This window comes from Rhinopithecus bieti, unplaced genomic scaffold (assembly GCF_001698545.2).
Source record: "Rhinopithecus bieti isolate Rb0 unplaced genomic scaffold, ASM169854v2 scaffold_36417, whole genome shotgun sequence".
In the NCBI taxonomy this organism is placed as follows: Eukaryota; Metazoa; Chordata; class Mammalia; order Primates; family Cercopithecidae; genus Rhinopithecus; species Rhinopithecus bieti.
Window position 1 is genome coordinate 805956 of NW_016815677.1, and position 18392 is coordinate 824347.

At 44.6% G+C, this 18392-nt stretch overlaps 1 long non-coding RNA gene across 3 annotated transcripts in view; it reads right to left on the reverse strand.

The window, feature by feature from the left end:
* The window catches only part of LOC108516208 (uncharacterized), a 56729-nt gene extending 42723 nt beyond the window's left edge, over positions 1-14006 (reverse strand). Inside the window, exons 1-3 of one of the 3 annotated variants that reach the window (XR_001881739.1) lie at positions 12609-14006; positions 12074-12100; positions 7963-8087 (exon numbers count right to left, since the gene is read on the reverse strand). This is a non-coding gene — a long non-coding RNA (uncharacterized LOC108516208). The other 2 variants (XR_001881738.1, XR_001881737.1) reach the window with 2 other exon arrangements.
* Positions 14007-18392: the final 4386 nt, after the last annotated feature.

Consider the following 18392-nt stretch of genomic DNA (forward strand, 5'->3'; position numbering starts at 1 on the left):
AAAAAAAAAAAAAAAAAAAAAAAAAAAGAACATACGATCCAACAATCCTACTATCCTACTTCTGGGGATATAACCAAAAGAATTGAAAGCGCAGCCTCAAAGACCTTGCACACCCACGTTCACAGAAGTACTATTCACAACAGCCAAGAGGTGGAAGCAATCCAAACCATATTTAAGGGTTTCAATGGGAAATAATAAAAACAACAAAAAACTGTCTAGGTCTTTCAGTTGGAACAAAAAATTGCCAAGTTCTTTATGTTTTTTTTTCCCTCCTCATACTACACACATGCTGTGGTGAACTGCTCAACATTCAGGACAAAAGATGTTAAGGAAAACCATGATCACTCTCAAAGTAAAAAGCATAGAGCTGAGGCACAGAAAGAATCAGAAAGCATTAGTTCCTAAGGGGCATGTATCTGCCAGAGCCACCGATGTGTAACGAATATGGAACACATACACAACCATAATTTTCCTTCTGAGACGGCAGATTAAGAAAACAATTCACACAACATGTACACAGAGATTCAGCCATAAGATAGTCACAGCCAGGCTTTTAACAGCAAATACTGAACACAAATGCTCAACAGTAAAGGACACAATGTGTAAGTGAAGATGTATCCACAGGATGAGACATACAGTTATTAAAAATAAAGAAGTGTTTAAGGTTCAGTGTAGGATTAATTTTGAATTTTTAGTGGTATTTAGATGGAAAGTAAAAGTTAAATAGCGCGTGTATGTCAGGTACCTACGTCAGGGGAGATAAGACATGCAAATAATTAGACAACAGGGAGATAAATGAAATCATGGAAGGTATCAAGGCCCCGTAGAGCAGGAGGTCATTCATCAGCTGTCTAGAAGGAATGACAGGCAGAACACGACCCCTGGGCTCGACTCTGAAAGCTGAATAAGTATCACTATGCACATAAGGGTGAAGCACATTTTAGCCAATGGAGCAGCACAGGCTAAGGCATAGGTGTTGGGCTAAAGGAGCATCGGCATTGCATTCTTGGAGGTTACCTGTGTGTGCCTGCAGGGGCACAACGTAGGTGGAGAAGGATGGGTAGCTGATGAGGACAGAGAAGCAGGTTAGGACCCTCAGGAAAATCCCAAGACCCTCTGAACAATACTACATTATATATATACAATACTACATGATATATATATATAAAATTTTCTTTTTCTTTTTTTTGAGAGTGTCTCACTTTGTTGCCCAGGCTGGAATGCCGTGGTGCAATCTTGGCTCACCTGCAGCCTCAACCTCCTGGGGTCAAGCCATCCTCCCATCTCAGCCCCCTGACTACCTGGGACTACAGGCACGTGCCACTACACGTGGTTAATTTTTTTTTTTTTTGGATGGAGTCTCACTCTGTCGCCCAGGCTGCAGTATAGTAGCACAATCTTGGCTCAATGCAATCTCTGCCTCCTGGGTTCAAGCGATTTTACCGCCTCGGCCTCCTGAGTAGCTAGGATTACAGGTGCGCACCACCCATGCCCGGCTAGTTTTTGTATTTTCAGTAGAGATGGAGTTTTGCCGTGTTGGCCAGGCTGGTCTCGAACTCCTTACCTCAGGTGATTCGCCTGCCTCAGCCTCCCAAAGTGCTAGGATTACAGGTGTGGGCCACAGCGCCCGGCCCAATTTTTGTATTTTTTGTAGAGATGGGGTTTCACCATGTTGCCCAGGCTGGTCTCGAGCTTCTGGGCTGAAGTGATTCAACCGCCTCAGCCTCTCAAGGTGCTGGGATTACAAGTATAAGTCACTGTGCCCGGCCAAAATATTTTGCTTTCTCTTGTGAAGCAGATGAAAGAAACTATTTTACTTAAAGTATGTTACACTAAGTCTGTATGTCCTTTTCTAAGAATGTAGACTATTATTAAGAAAATGTAGACGTCTGTGCAATCTATGGCCTAATGCCTCTTTGGAGTTTGAGTTGCTTTGCTGTCATGTTTCTAAAGATGAACTCTTCTTAACTAAGAGCAAGTTAGGACTACTATCACTGCAGGCCCAAAGTCTACCCTAAGGAAGGTAATACGAGGAGTCTACTTTCCATCTAAATACCACTAAAAATTCAAAATTAATCCTACACTGAACCTTAAACACTTCTTTATTTTTAATAACTGTATGTCTCATCCTGTGAATACATCTTCACTTACACATTGTGTCCTTTACTGTTGAGCATTTGTGTTCAGTATTTGCTGTTAAAAGCCTGGCTGTGACTATCTTATGGCTGTATTCTCCCCACTCAAAGAAAGTCACTTGGTTGTAACCAGAGAGCTGGGCAGTGTCAGAGCTCAAACCTTTCACAGTTCCTCCCTGATCAGGAGAGCCATACCACCTCTAAGGTTCAAAATATTTTGTTCAGTTGAAGAAACCTGCTCTGAAAATTTGTTTCACTGCCATTTAAACAGAGAGAAATTACTTCCAATTTTGCCAGTTACTAATGCGGTTAGATTATGAAGTCACCTGTATGCTCCATTGAGAGATGCCAGATTCCTTGGAGTTGGGCTGTTTGTAGATCCAGTAACAACAACAACAACAAAAATTTAAATAAAAATGCACAAAAGAAATGTGTATTACCTAAATGAATAGAGAAAAAAAGCTGGAAATCAATTAAACATACAGAAAGCCTCTCCTCCAGGCTCACTGGCCTACTCGGGTCTCATCTCACCTGAACTAATGTCAGGGACTCTGCAGCAATCAGCCTGACTCTGTTCACCTTCACCCACCCCTATTCCCTGCCCTCTTCCAACCTACTCATCATTTTCAAAAGAAACACACACACTACTAAGCGAAAAAAGTGAGGTGTGTAACAATGCATTTTGGAATCTAACATCAGCACAGAGATACCTCAGTGTTTAGAATGGTTGCACTGTACTCTGAAATGACTGCACTGCATACAATTTATTCTATCTCCTGTTTATGGTTGCTTTTTTTTATATATTTTTTATAGTTTTGTTTTGTATTATTAAGGTTTGGAAAAGTCTGTGGACAATTCAGCTTGCCAAGTATGTGAGTGGGTATATAAAAGCTGTATGTTTTTAATTCCAAGACCTTCCAGAAGTGTCTAGAGGAAAGGTCTAATTAAACCTGCCCCACCCACCTTTTCTTTTTTTCTTGTTTTTTTTTTTTTGAGGCAGAGTCTTGCTTTGCTGCCCAGGCTGGAATGCAGTGGCACGATCTCGGCTCACTGCAACCTCCAACTCCTGGGTTCAAGTGATTCTCCTGCCTCAGCCTCCCAAGTAGCTGGGATTACAGGCGCCTGCCACCATGCCTGGCTAATTTTTGTATTTTTAGTAAAGACGCGGTATCAACATGTTGGCCAGGCTGGTCTTGGAACTCCTGGCCTCAAGCGATCCATCTGCCTTGGCCTCCCAAAGTGCTGGGATTGCAGGCATGAGCCACTGGCCTGGCCTTTTAAAAAATCTTTTATTTTAAGTTCAGAGGTACACGTGCAAGTTTGTTATATAAACTTGTGCCATGGGGTTTGTTGTACAGATTATTTTGTCACCCAGTTATTAAGCCTAGTACCCATTAGTTATTTTTCCTGATCCTCTCCCTCCTCCCACCCTCCACCCTCCTATAGGCCCCAGTGTGTGTTGTTCCCCTCTATGTGTCCGTGAGTTCACATCATTTAGCTTCCACTTATAAGTGAGAACGTGTGGTATTTGGTTTTCTGTTCCTGAGTTAGTTTGCTAAGAATAATGGCTTCCAGCTCCATCCATGTTCCGGGAAAGGACACGATCTTGTTCTTTTTATGGCTGCATAGTATTCCATGGTGTATGTGTACCAAGTTTTCTTTATCCTGTATACTACTGATGGGCATTTAGGTTGATTCCATGTCTTTGCTACTGTGAATAGTGCTGCAGTGAACATGGATGGGCATGTGTCCTTATAGTAGAACTATTCCTTTGGGTATTTTTTTCTATTTCGCCTTTAAACAATGCAGCAATGGGCAACCTTGTACCTAATCCCTGTGAATTGTTTTGCCATTAAAAACTTTTTTTTTTTGAGACAACATCTCATTCTGTTGCCCAGGCTAGGATGCAGTAGAACAATCATGGTTTACCATAGGTTTACCATAACCTTGAACTCCTAGGTTCAAATGACCCTCCTGCCTCCTGAGTAGCTGGAACTACAGGCACACACCACCACATTCCGTTTTTTTTTTTACTTTTTCTTTTGTAGAGAAGGGGTCTTATGTTAGCCAGCCTGGTCTCCAACCCCTAGCCTCAAGTGATCCTCATGCCTCAGCTTCCCAAAGCGCTGGGATTAACAAGGAGTGAGCCACCTTGCCTGACATTTAAATTTTTGAATATGATTCAGCATCTTTCATTTCTACTGACCACTTCTTTACTCTATATTTTCATATATGTTGCCCATTTTTCTGCTGGCGCTTTGGTTGTCTTACTGATTTGTAAAATACCTTTTGGATATGAAGAAAATGAATCTAGTTATATTAGTCAAATTGTGGCAAATAATTTTTCCATGTCTATACCATTTTTATACACTAAAGTTCTTAATTTGGATATTAAATATATCTCAACTTCTAGATTTCATGTTCTCCTCAGAAGGTCTTCATTACTCCAAAATTATAAACAAGTAATCCAGGCTTCCTTCCACAACTTTTTTTTTTTTTGAAAGAGTCTCACTCTATCATCTAGGATGGAGGGCAGTGGTGTGATCTCAGCTCACTGCAACCTCTGCCTTTCTGGTTCAAGTGATTCTTCTCCCTCAGCCTCCCAAGTAGCTGGGATGATAGGTGTGTGCCACCATGCCCTGCTAATTTTTATATTTTTAGTAGAGACAAGGTTTTGCCACATTGGCCAGACTGGTCTCAAACTCGTGGCCTCAAGTGACCTGCCAGCCTCGGCCTCCCAAAGTGCTCAGATTACAGGCCCTTCCATAATTTTTATGGTTTCATTTATCACGTACACTGTAATCTCTCTGGAATATCAGTACAAGAAGTGAGGCAAAGACAAGAGACTGCCAACATCACTGATGAACTTTGTTTCCACCAGTCGCAGCATAATCTAAATACCCATGGGCACTCACGTTTATTTCTGCACTCCATTCTTTTCCACAAAGAGCCTAGTATTTCTTCTCTAGTCCTAACCTGTTTTAACCTATTGCAGCATCAGAATACAGTTCATCATCTAGTAGGGCTTCCCCTCCGAAGAGAATTATTACAGTTTTTCTGGTCCTCTCACTTTTCTCAGGTAAACTTCCGTGTACTCTTCCCCAAAATCCTGCTGGTGTTTTATGGTGGAAGATGTATCCACAAAATGACGCATATATAGTAAAAATAGGCCAGGTAGCCGGGCACAGTGGCTCACGCCTGTAATCCCAGTACTTTGGGAGGCCGAGGTGGGCGGATCACTTGAAGTCAGGAGTTCAAGACCAGTCTGGCCACTATAGGGAGATAAGTACAATCATAGAAGGTATCAAGGCCACGTACAGCAGGAGGTCATTAACTAATTGTCTGGAGGGAATGACAGACATGACATGACAAGTCTATTTTAATTTTAAATACTGATCATCTTTTCAAAATTGAATGTTAACTTTGCAAGAACTTGGTATCTTCCTATTTACTTACAACTTTTTGCAAACCTTAAAGCATTAAAATTTTCTTCACATAGATCTTATTTCTTACACCAATGTATTTTACCTTTTTGGTTACTATTACATTTTGTTTTAAATTTTTTAATCTTTTTCTTTTTGAGATGGGATTTCACTATGTTGCCCAGGTTGGTCTTCAACTTCTGGGCTCAAGCGATCCTCCTGCCTCAGCCTCCCAAAGAGGGATTACCGACATGAGCCACTTTGCCCTGCCTATTATTATTCATAGGCTATTTATTTCCATCAATGTTCTAACTAGTTTTTGTTTGCATAAGAAAAAACGAACAATTCTTGGGTATTAAGGTTAGAACCAGCTAACTTACTGAATTCTTACTATGTCTCAGTTTTTTGGTGAATTTGTTTCAGTTTCCACAATGTAAAAGATCACTTGCAAAAAATTTTGCCTTCTCTTTCATGTGTAATTCTTTCTTCTTATTGAACTGACAAATACTTCCTGAATAAAATTAAATTATAATAAAGGATTATAATAAATTATAATTATTATAATCCCCATATAATTACATATATATATAATCATAGTTCTTATATTTTTCTTGACACCTGTGGGAACTCTCCTAGGGATTATCATTAGTTGGCTTTTGGTTTTAAACAGGAAGTTCTTGTCATCTCAGTGTTCATAATCCAGGTCCTAGCAGTTTTCAAGTTTACACAGGGAAACAAATCATCAAGACACAAAAACGTTCACTGATCAGCTGAGTCATATAAGATTTATTTCCACTCAAGTATCCCTCCTCCCTGTTTATCATCGACCCCCGCCCATCTGCAGGACTGTACTGTAAACATGAAGTGAAAGAGGCCTTCCTACTGCTATCACATAATTTCATCTCACAAATTATGCCAAAAACCCCAAAACTTCAATCTATATTCATTCTAAGAATTAGCAGAGCTGCAATTATAACTTCAGCTCCTGCCCCTAACTATTAACTATGAAATTGTGCTTCCCATTAAAAATGGATTCCAGGCCAGGCGCGGTAGTTTACACCTGTAATCCCAGCACTTTGGGAGGCCGAAGCAGGCAGATCACTTGAGATCAGAAGTTCGAGACCAGCCTGGCCAACATGGTGAAACCCTATCTGTACTAAAAATACAAAATTTAGCTGGGCATCTGTAATCTCAGCTACTCAGGAGGCTGAGGCAAGAGAACTGCCTGAACCCAGGAGGCAAGGTGCAGTGAGCCAAGATTGCACCACTGTACTCTAGTCTGGGCGACACAGCAAGACTCCGTCTCAAAAATAAATAAATAAATAAAATTAAAAGGATTCCATTTTATAGTCAACTGATAAGTCAAACTGAGAGAATTTTCAAACACGGGAAGGAAATATACATTTATTATTATTGTACTGAAGTTCAATCACCTGCACACCTTCCCACTACCAATAACTCAAAAGTCTATCTTAAACTTTGGTCAAATGCTTTTAGGAAGCTCCTGAGATGATCATACAAACACTGGAGACAGAGCCAGTGTAATATTTAAGAGTAGAGCCTCTGGAACCTACTAATTACCTCAGTTTAAATCCTAGCTCCACCACACACGTACTGTGTGACCTTTGACAAGTCACTCTATAGCTTATTCTCTTTATAAAACACGGCTGTTAACTACCTCATAGACTAGCTCAATTAACTGAGCTAGTAACATGTAAAGTGCCTGGGAGAACAGTCTAGTGTACAGTAGGTACTCAACAAAGGCAAGCTATTTTATTAGTCTTTTCTGACTTATTCATTTGGTGTATTATATTAGTGTATTTCTTGGTGATTACTCACCCTTGTAATATGTAGATAAATGCTACTTGGCTGTGGTGAAATAATTCTTTTATCATACTGCTAACTTCCATTTGGTCATATTTTAAAATTTCATATTATTGTTCATAACAGATCATGTTGTCTTTTTTTTTTTCTTCTTTTACAAGACAGGGTCTCCCTCTGTCACCCAGGCTGGGGTGCAGTGGTACAATCATGGCTCACTGCAGCCTCAAGCTCCCAGACTCAAGCAATTCTCCCAGCTGGGACCACACACGTGCATCACCATGCCTGGCTAATTTTTCACTTTTTTGTAGAGAAAGGGTCACTCTGTGTTGCCCATGCTGGTCTGAAGCTCCTTGGCTCAAGCAATCCTTCTGTCTCAGACTCCCAAAGTGTTGGGATTATGGGCATAAGCCTTGGCACTCAGATAAGTTTCCAGTTTTAACACTATCTTCACATCAAGTGCCAGTGTCAATGTTCCACTGGCTTTGTAAGAAGAGTATGTGATTCCCCGCCCCCCCATCATACTGTAGAACAATTTAAACCTTATCAAAATGATCTGTTCCTTGAAGTTTAAAAGAATTCACCTGTGACATCACCTGAGCCTGGAGTTTGGCAGGATGACAGCTTTGTGATAATGTTCCCAATTTCTTCCATTGTTATTGTTCTGTTAGGTTCTCTCTTCTCGAGTCAATTTTGATAACTGGATTTCCTTAAAAAAAAAAAAATTCTGGTTTAATTTATATAGGCTTTTTTTTTTTTTTTTTTTTTTTTTTTTGTAGAGACAGAGTCTCACTATGTTGTCCACAGTGGTCTCAAACTCCTGGGCTCAAGTGTTCCACCCGCCTTGGCCTCCCAAAGTGTTGGGATTACAGGCATGAGCCACTGCTCCTAGCCTATTTTTATTTTTAAAGACAGGGTCTTGGCCACATGTGGTGGCTCACGCCCATAATCCCACCACTTTGGGAGGCCAAGGCAGGCGGATCATGAATGAGGTCAGGAGATTGAGACCATCCTGGCTAACATGGTGAAACCACACCTTTACTAAAAATACAAAAAGTTCGCCAGGCATGGTGGCACGCACCTGTAGTCCCAGCTACTTGGGAGGCTGAGGCAGGAGAATCGCTTGAACCCCCGAGGTGGAGGATGCAGTGAGCCAAGATTGCACCACTGCACTCCAGCCTGGGTGACAGAGCGAGACTCCATCCAAAAAGAAAAAAAGAAAAAGAAAATGACAAGGTCTTGTTCTGTCACCCAGACTGGAGTACGGTGGTACGATCACAGCTCACTGCAGCCTGGACCCTCCGGGCCTCAGTCTCCTGAGTAGCCAGGACCACAGGCGCATGCCACCATGCTTGGCTAACTTTTAAAAATAATTTTTAGTAGAGAGGAGGTCTCGCTATGTTGCCCAGGCTGGTCTTGAACTCCTGGGCTCAAGTGATCCTCCTGCCTTGGCCTCCCAAAATGCTGGGATTTACAAGCCATTGCACCCATGCAACACTTGCTGTTTTAAAAAATTATTTCTAACCTGTGTACATATGTTCCCGTTTTTCTTGAGCAGAGTTATCAGTTTATCTAATTTATAACCTTCCCGCTCCTAGCAAAGTAGCAGCTTGTGAATTACCAATTTTACTATTTCTCAGTTTTGTTTTGTTTTTTTTTGAGACAGAGTTTCGCTCTGTCGCCTGAGCTGAAGTGCAGTGGCTACCTCACAGCTCTGTGTACTCACTGCAGCCTTGACCTCCTGGGCTCAAGCAATCCTTTCTCCTCAGCCATCTGAGTACCTGGGACCCCAGGCCCACACCACCAAGCCCAGCTAATTTTTGTATGTTCTGTAGAGACAGGGTTTCGCCACGTTGCCCAGGCTAGTCTCAAACTCCTTGGGCTCACGCCATCTGCTGTCCTTGGCCTCCCAAAGGGCATCAGCCACCATGCCCACCTAGTTTAAAAAAAATTTTTTTTTTTTTTTTTTTGAGACAGAGTCTCACTCTGTTGCCCAGGTTGGAGTGCAGGGGTGCAATCTCGGCTCACTGCAACCTCTGCCTCCCGGGTTCAAGTGATTCTCCAGTCTCAGCCCCTCAAATAGCTAGGACTATGGGTGCACACCACCACGCATTGGTAATTTTTCTATTTTGAGTAGAGACAGGGTTTCACTACACTGGTCAGGCTGGTCTCGAACCCCTGACCTCAGGTGATCCACCTGCCTCGGCCTCCCAAAGTGCTGGGGTTACAGGTGTGAGCCACTGCACCCAGCGGTTTAAACATTTTTAAATTGCTTTTCCTCTTTATTATCTTTCTCCTACTTGGTCTGGGTTTATTTTCTTGTACTGTTTTTTTGTTTGTTTGCTTGTTTTTTTGAGACTGAGTCTCATTATGTCGCCCAGGCTGGAGTGCAGTAGCACGATCCTGACTCACTGCAACCTCTGCCTCCCAGGTTCAAGTGATTCTCCTGCCTCAGCCTCCCAAGTAGCTGGGATTACAGGTGCGCCACTGCACTTGGCTAATTTCTGTATTTTTAGTGGTGACGGGGTTTCACTATGTTGGCTAGATTGGTCTTGAACTCCTGAGCTCAAGTGATCCAAACTGCCTTGGCCTCCCAAAGTGCTGGGATTAAAGGTGTGAGCCACCGTGCCCGGCTTTTTTTCTTGTAATTCTTAAGTGGGACAACTATTTCTATCCTTTGTTTCACAACTTGACTGTTTAAGGCTATGTACTTTCCTTTGAGCAAAACTCTTCCTACTACTTAAGAGAGCTAGCATTTCGTCTTTACTTGCTTATAAGTGTCCCAAAATCTTCAGTTAGTCAGTTTAGTGCTGTTATTCACAGTAAAAATAGGATTAAAAGGAAAAAAAAAAAGGTTCCAGAATATCATCTGTTCCCTCTCTCCTCTCCCTTTCTTAATATACGCAGTTTTGGGGCTTAATAGGATTAACTTCAAGATACGGTTCTAGACACTGAAATTTGTCGGGGTATTGAGTTTGATAATTACTAGTCTACTACATCCTTACTTTTTACTGTTTCAGCTGATAGGCATGAGTTAAAAACTCTTAGTAGTACACTTACAAGCTAAGATTAATCAATATTTGAAGTCCTAACACTTAGTCTAGAAAAGCCTGATACCCATGTAATGCTTTGCACTTCTTCAGTTTCAAAATTAAACAATGTTAAATCAACAAGAATATTTAGATTAATGTACATGATTACATGATATTGTGACAATTTATGAATGTCAAAACCATTTTATTTTTACATACTGAGCACACGAAATATTTTATATTCTAAAGTTACCACCTACAAGTTGTTTACATATGCTCCTTGACAGTACAAGCCAAGTTATTTGCATACATGAACAACAATAAATATCTTGTCCATGTTCACTTTTATTGGAATGTTACTTGTATTACTTTCTGAAATTTTGCAAATAAAGGTTAGTTTATTTATGACTCTGAGAATGGGGACTGTATTAAACAAGCGGAAAATTACAGCTAACACAAGTTAACCATTTATTGACCACCATATCAAACTATTTTAAGAACATTACTGTACGTTAAGATTCTCAGATTTAAAAAATAGGCCTAGATGGGGAGAAAAAATGTTATGAAACTCTCTCGGACTTCACAGATTTAAAGCTTTTTCTCTAGTTTAATCCTACACACCAGGATGGTGTGAACAGGTTCTTAATTTAGCAATAGAAGGATAATGTGCACAGCATTATTTGGTAGTGCAGTTTAGAATTTTGCATGTTTACCTATACTGTGAACATGGTTAAATTTCTTTGCTAAATTGATTTTTATACTTTTATTCATTAATGTGGATAATTCTTTGCAATTTACTGCAAAATTTATTTACCATAACTTCACGCTTGTGTGCTACGTAAAACTATCTCATCATAAGGGAGCAGTTAATGAACTTGACTTTCAAGCAACTACAAGTGTCAAGCTTCTGTGACTAAGAAAACAGTGTAAAGTCTAAAACCTTATTGTAATGTACAGCCTACATGGATCGGCATGATCCAGATATGATCCCAATACAAAGGTCTCTGCAAAAACTGGGGAGAGGGTGACTCCAATTCTCAAAGGATGTGAATTTCCACTAGTCAGCAGGTCTGAGTCAGCATTCAGAACAAGATCAGCCTGGGTCTAGTCCTAGTTATGACACTATCTTGCCAATACAAAGACAAAGCAATATCTGATTTTAAAATCCACTAATCTGAGTTTGCTTTCATTTACCAATCGAGAGATCAGACAAGTCAACTCCTAGCTTATTTTCCCCTGAGATGCGCTAAGGGTGACTCCAGTTCCGAAGCGGTAACCTGTGCTCTGAACCACTATGGGACCTCAAGAGTCCTAGCATCTTTTGACCCTATGGAATCCTTTCAAAGCACGGGCAGAGGAGGCTCAAAATGGCAAGGTCACTATACATTTCAAGGGCTTCTGTTTCACAGATTACAAGTAGAGAGAAACAGAAGGTGGGAATTAAGATCAGCTAGGTAGAGCTGTGAGGTGCAAAACAAAGGTTATGCAGAAAGCTGAGGTGCTGACATACTCCGTCTAGCTAAACTGAACACCAAATAATGGATGGAGGCTAACACCACCACCACCATCGTCACCGAAAATCCTTGTACAAGTGAGCTTCCTACAACGCGATGCAACATGGTGTCGCAGAACAAGCACTGCCAGGTTATGTAGCTGAACTTACCGTTCTCCAGGCGTCCGTTTCCCCAACCTGTGAAAAGCGGGGAGGGGGTTGGACAAGATCACTAAGTCCTCTTCTGTCTCTGACACTCTACAGCCAGGGGTCCCGAGGTGAGGCAGAAATCCGTCTCCCGGGAGGCAAGGGCCCTTGCGCGGTGCCAGCCCCGCTTTCCCCTGGGTGCAGGTAGCGCCCGGCTCCTCCCCACCCCTGCGGTTCCTGTGTACTAGGGAGGTGCCTCCCCAGCCCGGGGCGCGCCCGAATGAAGGGACAGCGCCTCCGCAGGAAAGGTCGCCCAGCAGCCGGACAAACACCCGCGGCAGGCGGGGGAGCTGGGAGCCGAGGAGGCTCAGAACTGATTCAGTACGCGCCGCCTGGGTGGGGCCCGCAGGGGCCGGGCCAGTGCAGCTGGAGCGCGCAGAAGACGGGGATGGGCCCCCAGGGCGGCAGGCTACCCCAACGGGCCCTTCGACGCATTTCCCCTCCCTCCAACCTCTTGCTACGGGAGCCCGGTGCTTCCCCACGCCCGCCCCGTACTCACCCATCGCCACCCGCGTCCCGCAGGACAGATAGCGAGCCGGGGCCCGCGCAGGCGCAGACCGTGACCGACCCAGGGGCTGGGGCGCAGCGCGACGCGCTAGGCGCCGTTGGGGTCACGTGAGGGAGACGCCGCTCCGCCTCCTCTCCCTCGGCCCGCGGCCCGCCAGATGTCGCCAGCCTACTTTTCCTGGCCGCAGGCCGCCGCGGCGGGGCAGGTAGAGGGCCACGCCAGCACACCTGTCAGGTTGAGGGCTCCGCTAGCCTCGATGCTTCACCCTTAATGCCGTACGGTGGCCTCAGCGTGCCAGAAACAGCCAACGCGCGTTCTCTAGCGAGCTGCCTGCAGGGGGCGTCTGGGCATTGTCGGTTTTAGGGGCATTGTCGGTTTTAGGGGGCTAGCGCCTTCGCGGAAGACTCCAAAGTGTCCTCTGTGGAGCCTTGTTGGGTATCTTCAAACCTTCAGAGGGACCTTTTATCAGCAACCCATTCCGCAGTTCACAGAACACACTTTGTGCGTGCTTTGGAACATACGGATCACTTTTAAACGTTTTAACTCTTTTTCCTTCGAAGCTCAGACCGCTTGCGGAGGGCTTGGAAGGAGCGCTGCCCGGGGAGTTAGAAGGCCTGGGTCAAAGTCATGGCCCTCATACTTCTTGAGAGTGACCTTGGACGAGTCGCTGGACCCTGAGCCCCAAATCCCCGTCTGAAAAGTTACCCATGCCTTGTATGCGTCCCCGGGCTGTTGTAGGAGACTCTGAAAATGAGGGTTCTGACTCTGAGTTGGAAACTGGAACGCACACAACAGATGGGAGGCGTTGAAGGAAACGGAACGGTTGGTCTGAGGGGAGAGGGGTTTCTTGTGGATGTGTGAAGTGTGTGCACTGTGCTTGGGGAGAGCCCAAGCAGTAACCCCACCCGAGTGAAGCGTTCTTGGGGGGATCGGCTCCGGGTGGGCGACGTTCGCCGCGTACCCCCTTCCCCCGAGAGCACTTTGTAGACACTCCAAAAGCGGGTCTGGTCTTTGCCCAGCTCCGCTTTGGCTGCCGTGCTTAGCTGCCTCTCGGGAAGCTGGAGACCACGCTCCCCTATTCCAGCAAACGCTCCATTGAGGAACCTACTGCGTGCAAGGTCCTGGGGAGCTTAGCGTCTGATGAAGGATACAAAAACAAAAGAGTGGAAATTCAGAAGCATGGGGGGCCCTCCCCCCTCGAGGGAGATCCAGAGATGGCTTCACAGAGTAGACGTTTGAACTGGGCCTTGGAGGGTGGATGGGTGGAGTTTGGCCCAGTGGAGAAACTCATAGCAGCAGGAGATAAGATTGTAAGGGTCAGGTGGTGGGGCTGGATAGTGCGAATCTTGACTGTCAGACACAGGCACCTGCCATCTAATTAGTATGCGAGGGATAAATTTTGGACTCCACAGGATAAGGATAAAGCTACACAATGGCTTAGAACAATTAATCGGGCAACAGTTGGAAAGGGTCTTTGCCTCAAAATTATGTTTGCCCTGTCTTGTGTGAATGCCTATTCAGATGTATTATTCGAAAAATAAATAGACCAGGCAGGCATCCAGAGTGTTCATAAGCATAAATAATTAATTTCAGATTAGAATGGAGAGGTTATTCTCCTGTGGTAAAACCTGAACAAGAAGGAAAAGACTGAAACACACAATTGGGGCACACCAGACTCAGAAAATCCCAGGCTAATGGGAAAGCTCAGGTCTGGAGCTGAGCCAGTCTGCTTCTTTTATGCTGCAGGTCACAGCACAGGCCTCTGCGCCTCCAGCTCTCTGTTCCTTGTCAGAAACCCCCAGGCCCTTCATTGGCTCTTCTTGGGCATATGAATGTTGGGGATGAAAACCCTCTATTTTTGGATTCCAGATCCATCTTAAAGTTAGCCCTTCATTTCTGTCCTCATCCACCCATTGCTGCGTTCCATACCTCCAGCCACTAGGTCAGCTGCCAGATATCCTCTAACCCAGCTGTGATCATGTCATCCCCCAGCTTAAAAATCTCCAGTGGTTGCCTCTTGCTTCCCCCTAGCAGCCTTCCCTGATCATCTCAGGCAAAATTGACTGTTCTTGCCCCTGCCTTCCCATGGCTCAAAGTTTGGGGCGCTTCTGATGTCCTGTCCTATGTTGTAGTCACTCATGAAAATGTGATCTTTCCCACCGCCAGCTCATGAGGGCAGAGCTGTCTGGATTTTTCCTGGCTCTCCCACTCAGTGCTTGGCAAAAAGGGTACCTAAGAGATGTTTGCTGAAATGAAATGCGGGTGGAGAGCAGAGCTGTTGGAAGGGAGGGCCTGGGTTCTTGGGGGAAGAGCCATAGGAAGGTTGCTGGTGGATCTTTGCTTAATCACCCTCCACTCCTTCTCTCAAAATGCTTTCTAAGAAGTTGTCTGGTGCCCTCAGACTTCATAGGCTCTTAGGTGCATGAAAACAGCCTTATTATGCAAGCTGTCAGTGGAGTCTCAGAAACTGAGTGGCTCTGCCAAGAGAAGATCACCTGAGGTCATTCCCTAACAAGGGGTCATTGACCTTCCTTTCTCTTCAGCTCACATTTCCTAGGCCCCTGCAATCAGGCCCCTGCCTATCTCTGCCCCTCCCCTTCACACCCCCAGTACCAAATGGCCAAGGGCCAGTCAGCCACTTAGTGTTCCCTTCCCTGAACTTGCTGCATTCTTTTCGCGCCCCCCGCCGCATGCTTGCGTATTTTTTGTCCTCTGTGCCTAAAAGGTCTTGCTTGCTTCATGACAAATGTCCTGCTCCTCCAGCATGGCTCAGTTCAGAGGCTTCTGGTCACTGCTGCCCCATCTGACCTCACTGCCTCCTGCTGCAGAGCCCCTCAGTGCTGTCAGCCCCACCCTCCCTGGCCCCCACCCCATGTCCTTGGGGTTTGTCCCCATGACTGGTCTGTGAACTCTAGGACCTTCTCCCTTTCTGCTTCACTCATGTCCAAACCTGCTGTGATCCAGCAACTCACGTGCATCTGTATTTATAACATATAATGGAGACCCAGGGTTTACCCTGCAAGCCTGTGAGATGGTTTGTTCTCTTCAATTTATTCATTCATTTATTTTAATACTGGTGGGGACCCAGTGAATCAGTGATTCTTAGCCCTGCTTCACATTAGAATCATCTGGGAAGCTTTGACAACAAAACAACACCCCCCCCTCCCCGCCCCACTCCCCTGCCCCAGAGGTTCTGATTTAATTGGTTTGCAGGGGGACCTGAACCTTAGTATAGTTTAAAAGCTTCCCAGGTGTGCTGAGGTTGAGAACAATAGCACTCAATACTTGCTTCCCCAATGTGCCTGATGATAAGAATCTCTTGAATTTGGGCAAACTACCTATGGGCCGTACACTCACAGCACCAGCATTGTGTCACCCAGAAGTTTGTTAGAAATGCAGAATTCTGTCCCCGGGAAACCAGGATTGGTATTTAACAAGTTCAGCAGGTGTGCTGTGTGCACATTACAGATCGAAAAGCGTTGACCTAGATCCTAGGTCCTAGAAGTCTGGTTAAAAAATAGATCACCAGGCTGGGCATAGTGTCTCAGGCCTGTAATCCCAGAACTTTGGGAGGCTGAGGCAGGAGGATCACTTGAGTTTGAGATCAGTGTGGGCAACACAGTGAGACCCTGTCTATAAACAATAACATAATTAGCCAGGCGTGGTGGCACACATCTGTAGTCCCAGCTACCTGGGAGGCTGAGGTGGGAGGATTGCTTAAGTCTGGGAGGTTGAGGCTGCAGTGAGCTGTGATCATACCACTGCACTCCAGCCTGGGTGACAGACCCTGTCTCAAAAAAACCCAACACACACATATATATCATATATACACATATATGATACATGTATCATACACATGATACATGCATCACACATGATACATGTATCGCTCACACACATATACATTTATCATATACACATGTGATACATGTATCATACACAATATATACACATATGATACATACATGTTATACATGTATATATACTATAGACATAGATAGATACATATGAGATATATATATATAAAATCAGTTCCAAGACAGACTAAATCAGAATCACCAGGAGAGAGACAAGTTGCCCTGTGCATATTTAACACTAGCTCCGGCTGATTCTTCTCAGGCAACTTCGGGAAATTATAGCTTTAAATTGACATCCTGACCCGTAATAGTGACCTGTGGTTTGAAACACAGGGTCCTGCAGGGCTCAGGAATATGTAAATGAATGAGCCTGCAGCTCAGAGGGGAAACAGTTCTAAGGAAAAATGATCAGCATTCTTGAGATCTGCACGTACCAAGTGCTATGAGTGTTAATAGGATAGGGAAGTTGTACCAGCTGCAATAAGGGAAGGCTACTTGGAAAAGGTGATCCGTAAAGGAAAACTAGGATTCAAACAAGGTAGGTTCCAGAAAACGCATGGGATGAGAAAAAGTGTATAAGAAGGAAGACACCAGGTGGCTTTCTCCCTAACATGATTTCTGTACCCCAGCTTTTTCTCCCAGCACACCAACAGGCAAAGTTTATGCCCCCTGACAAATCTCAGAGCTCAGAAAGGTTGGTGACCTCTGGGTAAGATCAGGGACACCTTCCTTGTTGTCTGAGTGACACATACTTGTGAAATACAAACACATTTTTACCTACCAAGGGCCAAGTCAATGAAACAAGAAGCAGTTGCACAATACTGTGTGGGTTTCCCAAGCAGTCACACAATATGTCATTTCCTTTGATTTTCACATACTTTGTGTCCTCAAAGAAGTCCCATGACCTATCTGAGTTACGTACCTAGTGAGAGATGAGGCTGGGACTCTGCCACTCCTATTGTTTCAGGGGATGGAGCTAGCCACAGAGGCGCAGTGTGATGATTGATGCTTTCCTCTTTCCTGGCACTTGTTCAATGGCCCAGGTTGATAGTGAGCTGCAGGGTGGTGGGGAGCCTGGCCTTGACCCCACGGGAGTATCTCCTGAGCTCCCTCATCATAAGACACCCATGGGGAACTTGTGAAAAATATCAGCTTCCAGGGCTGACCCAAGACCTCCTGAGTGAAAATCTCCAAGCAGAGGTCCTAGGAATTTGTATTTTTGTAAGAACCGTGTGTAAACCTTAGGTCAGGCAAGCTGGGAAACTTTGAACTCGATGTAGTATGCTGCAAGGTCAGAATACTTGGGTTTGCATCCTTGATCCACCACTTCCTAGTGATGTCACTGGGGAGCCCCCCACCAGCCTCAGTATCTCCATCTATAGGAAGAGGGTCCTTCCTGGTGACCATGTTCCAAGACCCTGAGGGAGGTTCCCCCGACGGCAGATCCAGTGTGATGGAAGCTCATTCTCCTTCAGGTGTGGAGGAGCAGTGGCGTTCAAGGACTCAAAATGCCACCCTTGTCTCTCGTTCTTGGGGCAGAAGGGACCATGGAATTTCTCTCTAGATCCCATTCACCTCCAGGCTGTGACCTCCCTCTGAGCCTCCACCACTAAATCCAACTTCTGCGTTTCCTAGCATCGCTTCAACTTTCTGAACCTCAGTTTCTTTTTTCTTTTCTGATTCTTTTTTTTACTTCTTTTGTTTATTTTTTATTTTTATTTTGTTTTATTTTTTGAGACGGAGTCTCGCTCAGTTGCCCAGGCTGGAGTGCAGTGGCAAAATCTCTGCCCACTGCAACCTCCACCTCCTGGGTTCAAGCACTTCTCCTGCCTCAGTCTCCCAGGTAGCTGGGACTACAGGCACCTGCAACCACGCCTGGCTAATTTTTGTATTTTTTTTTTTTTTTTTTGAGAAGGAG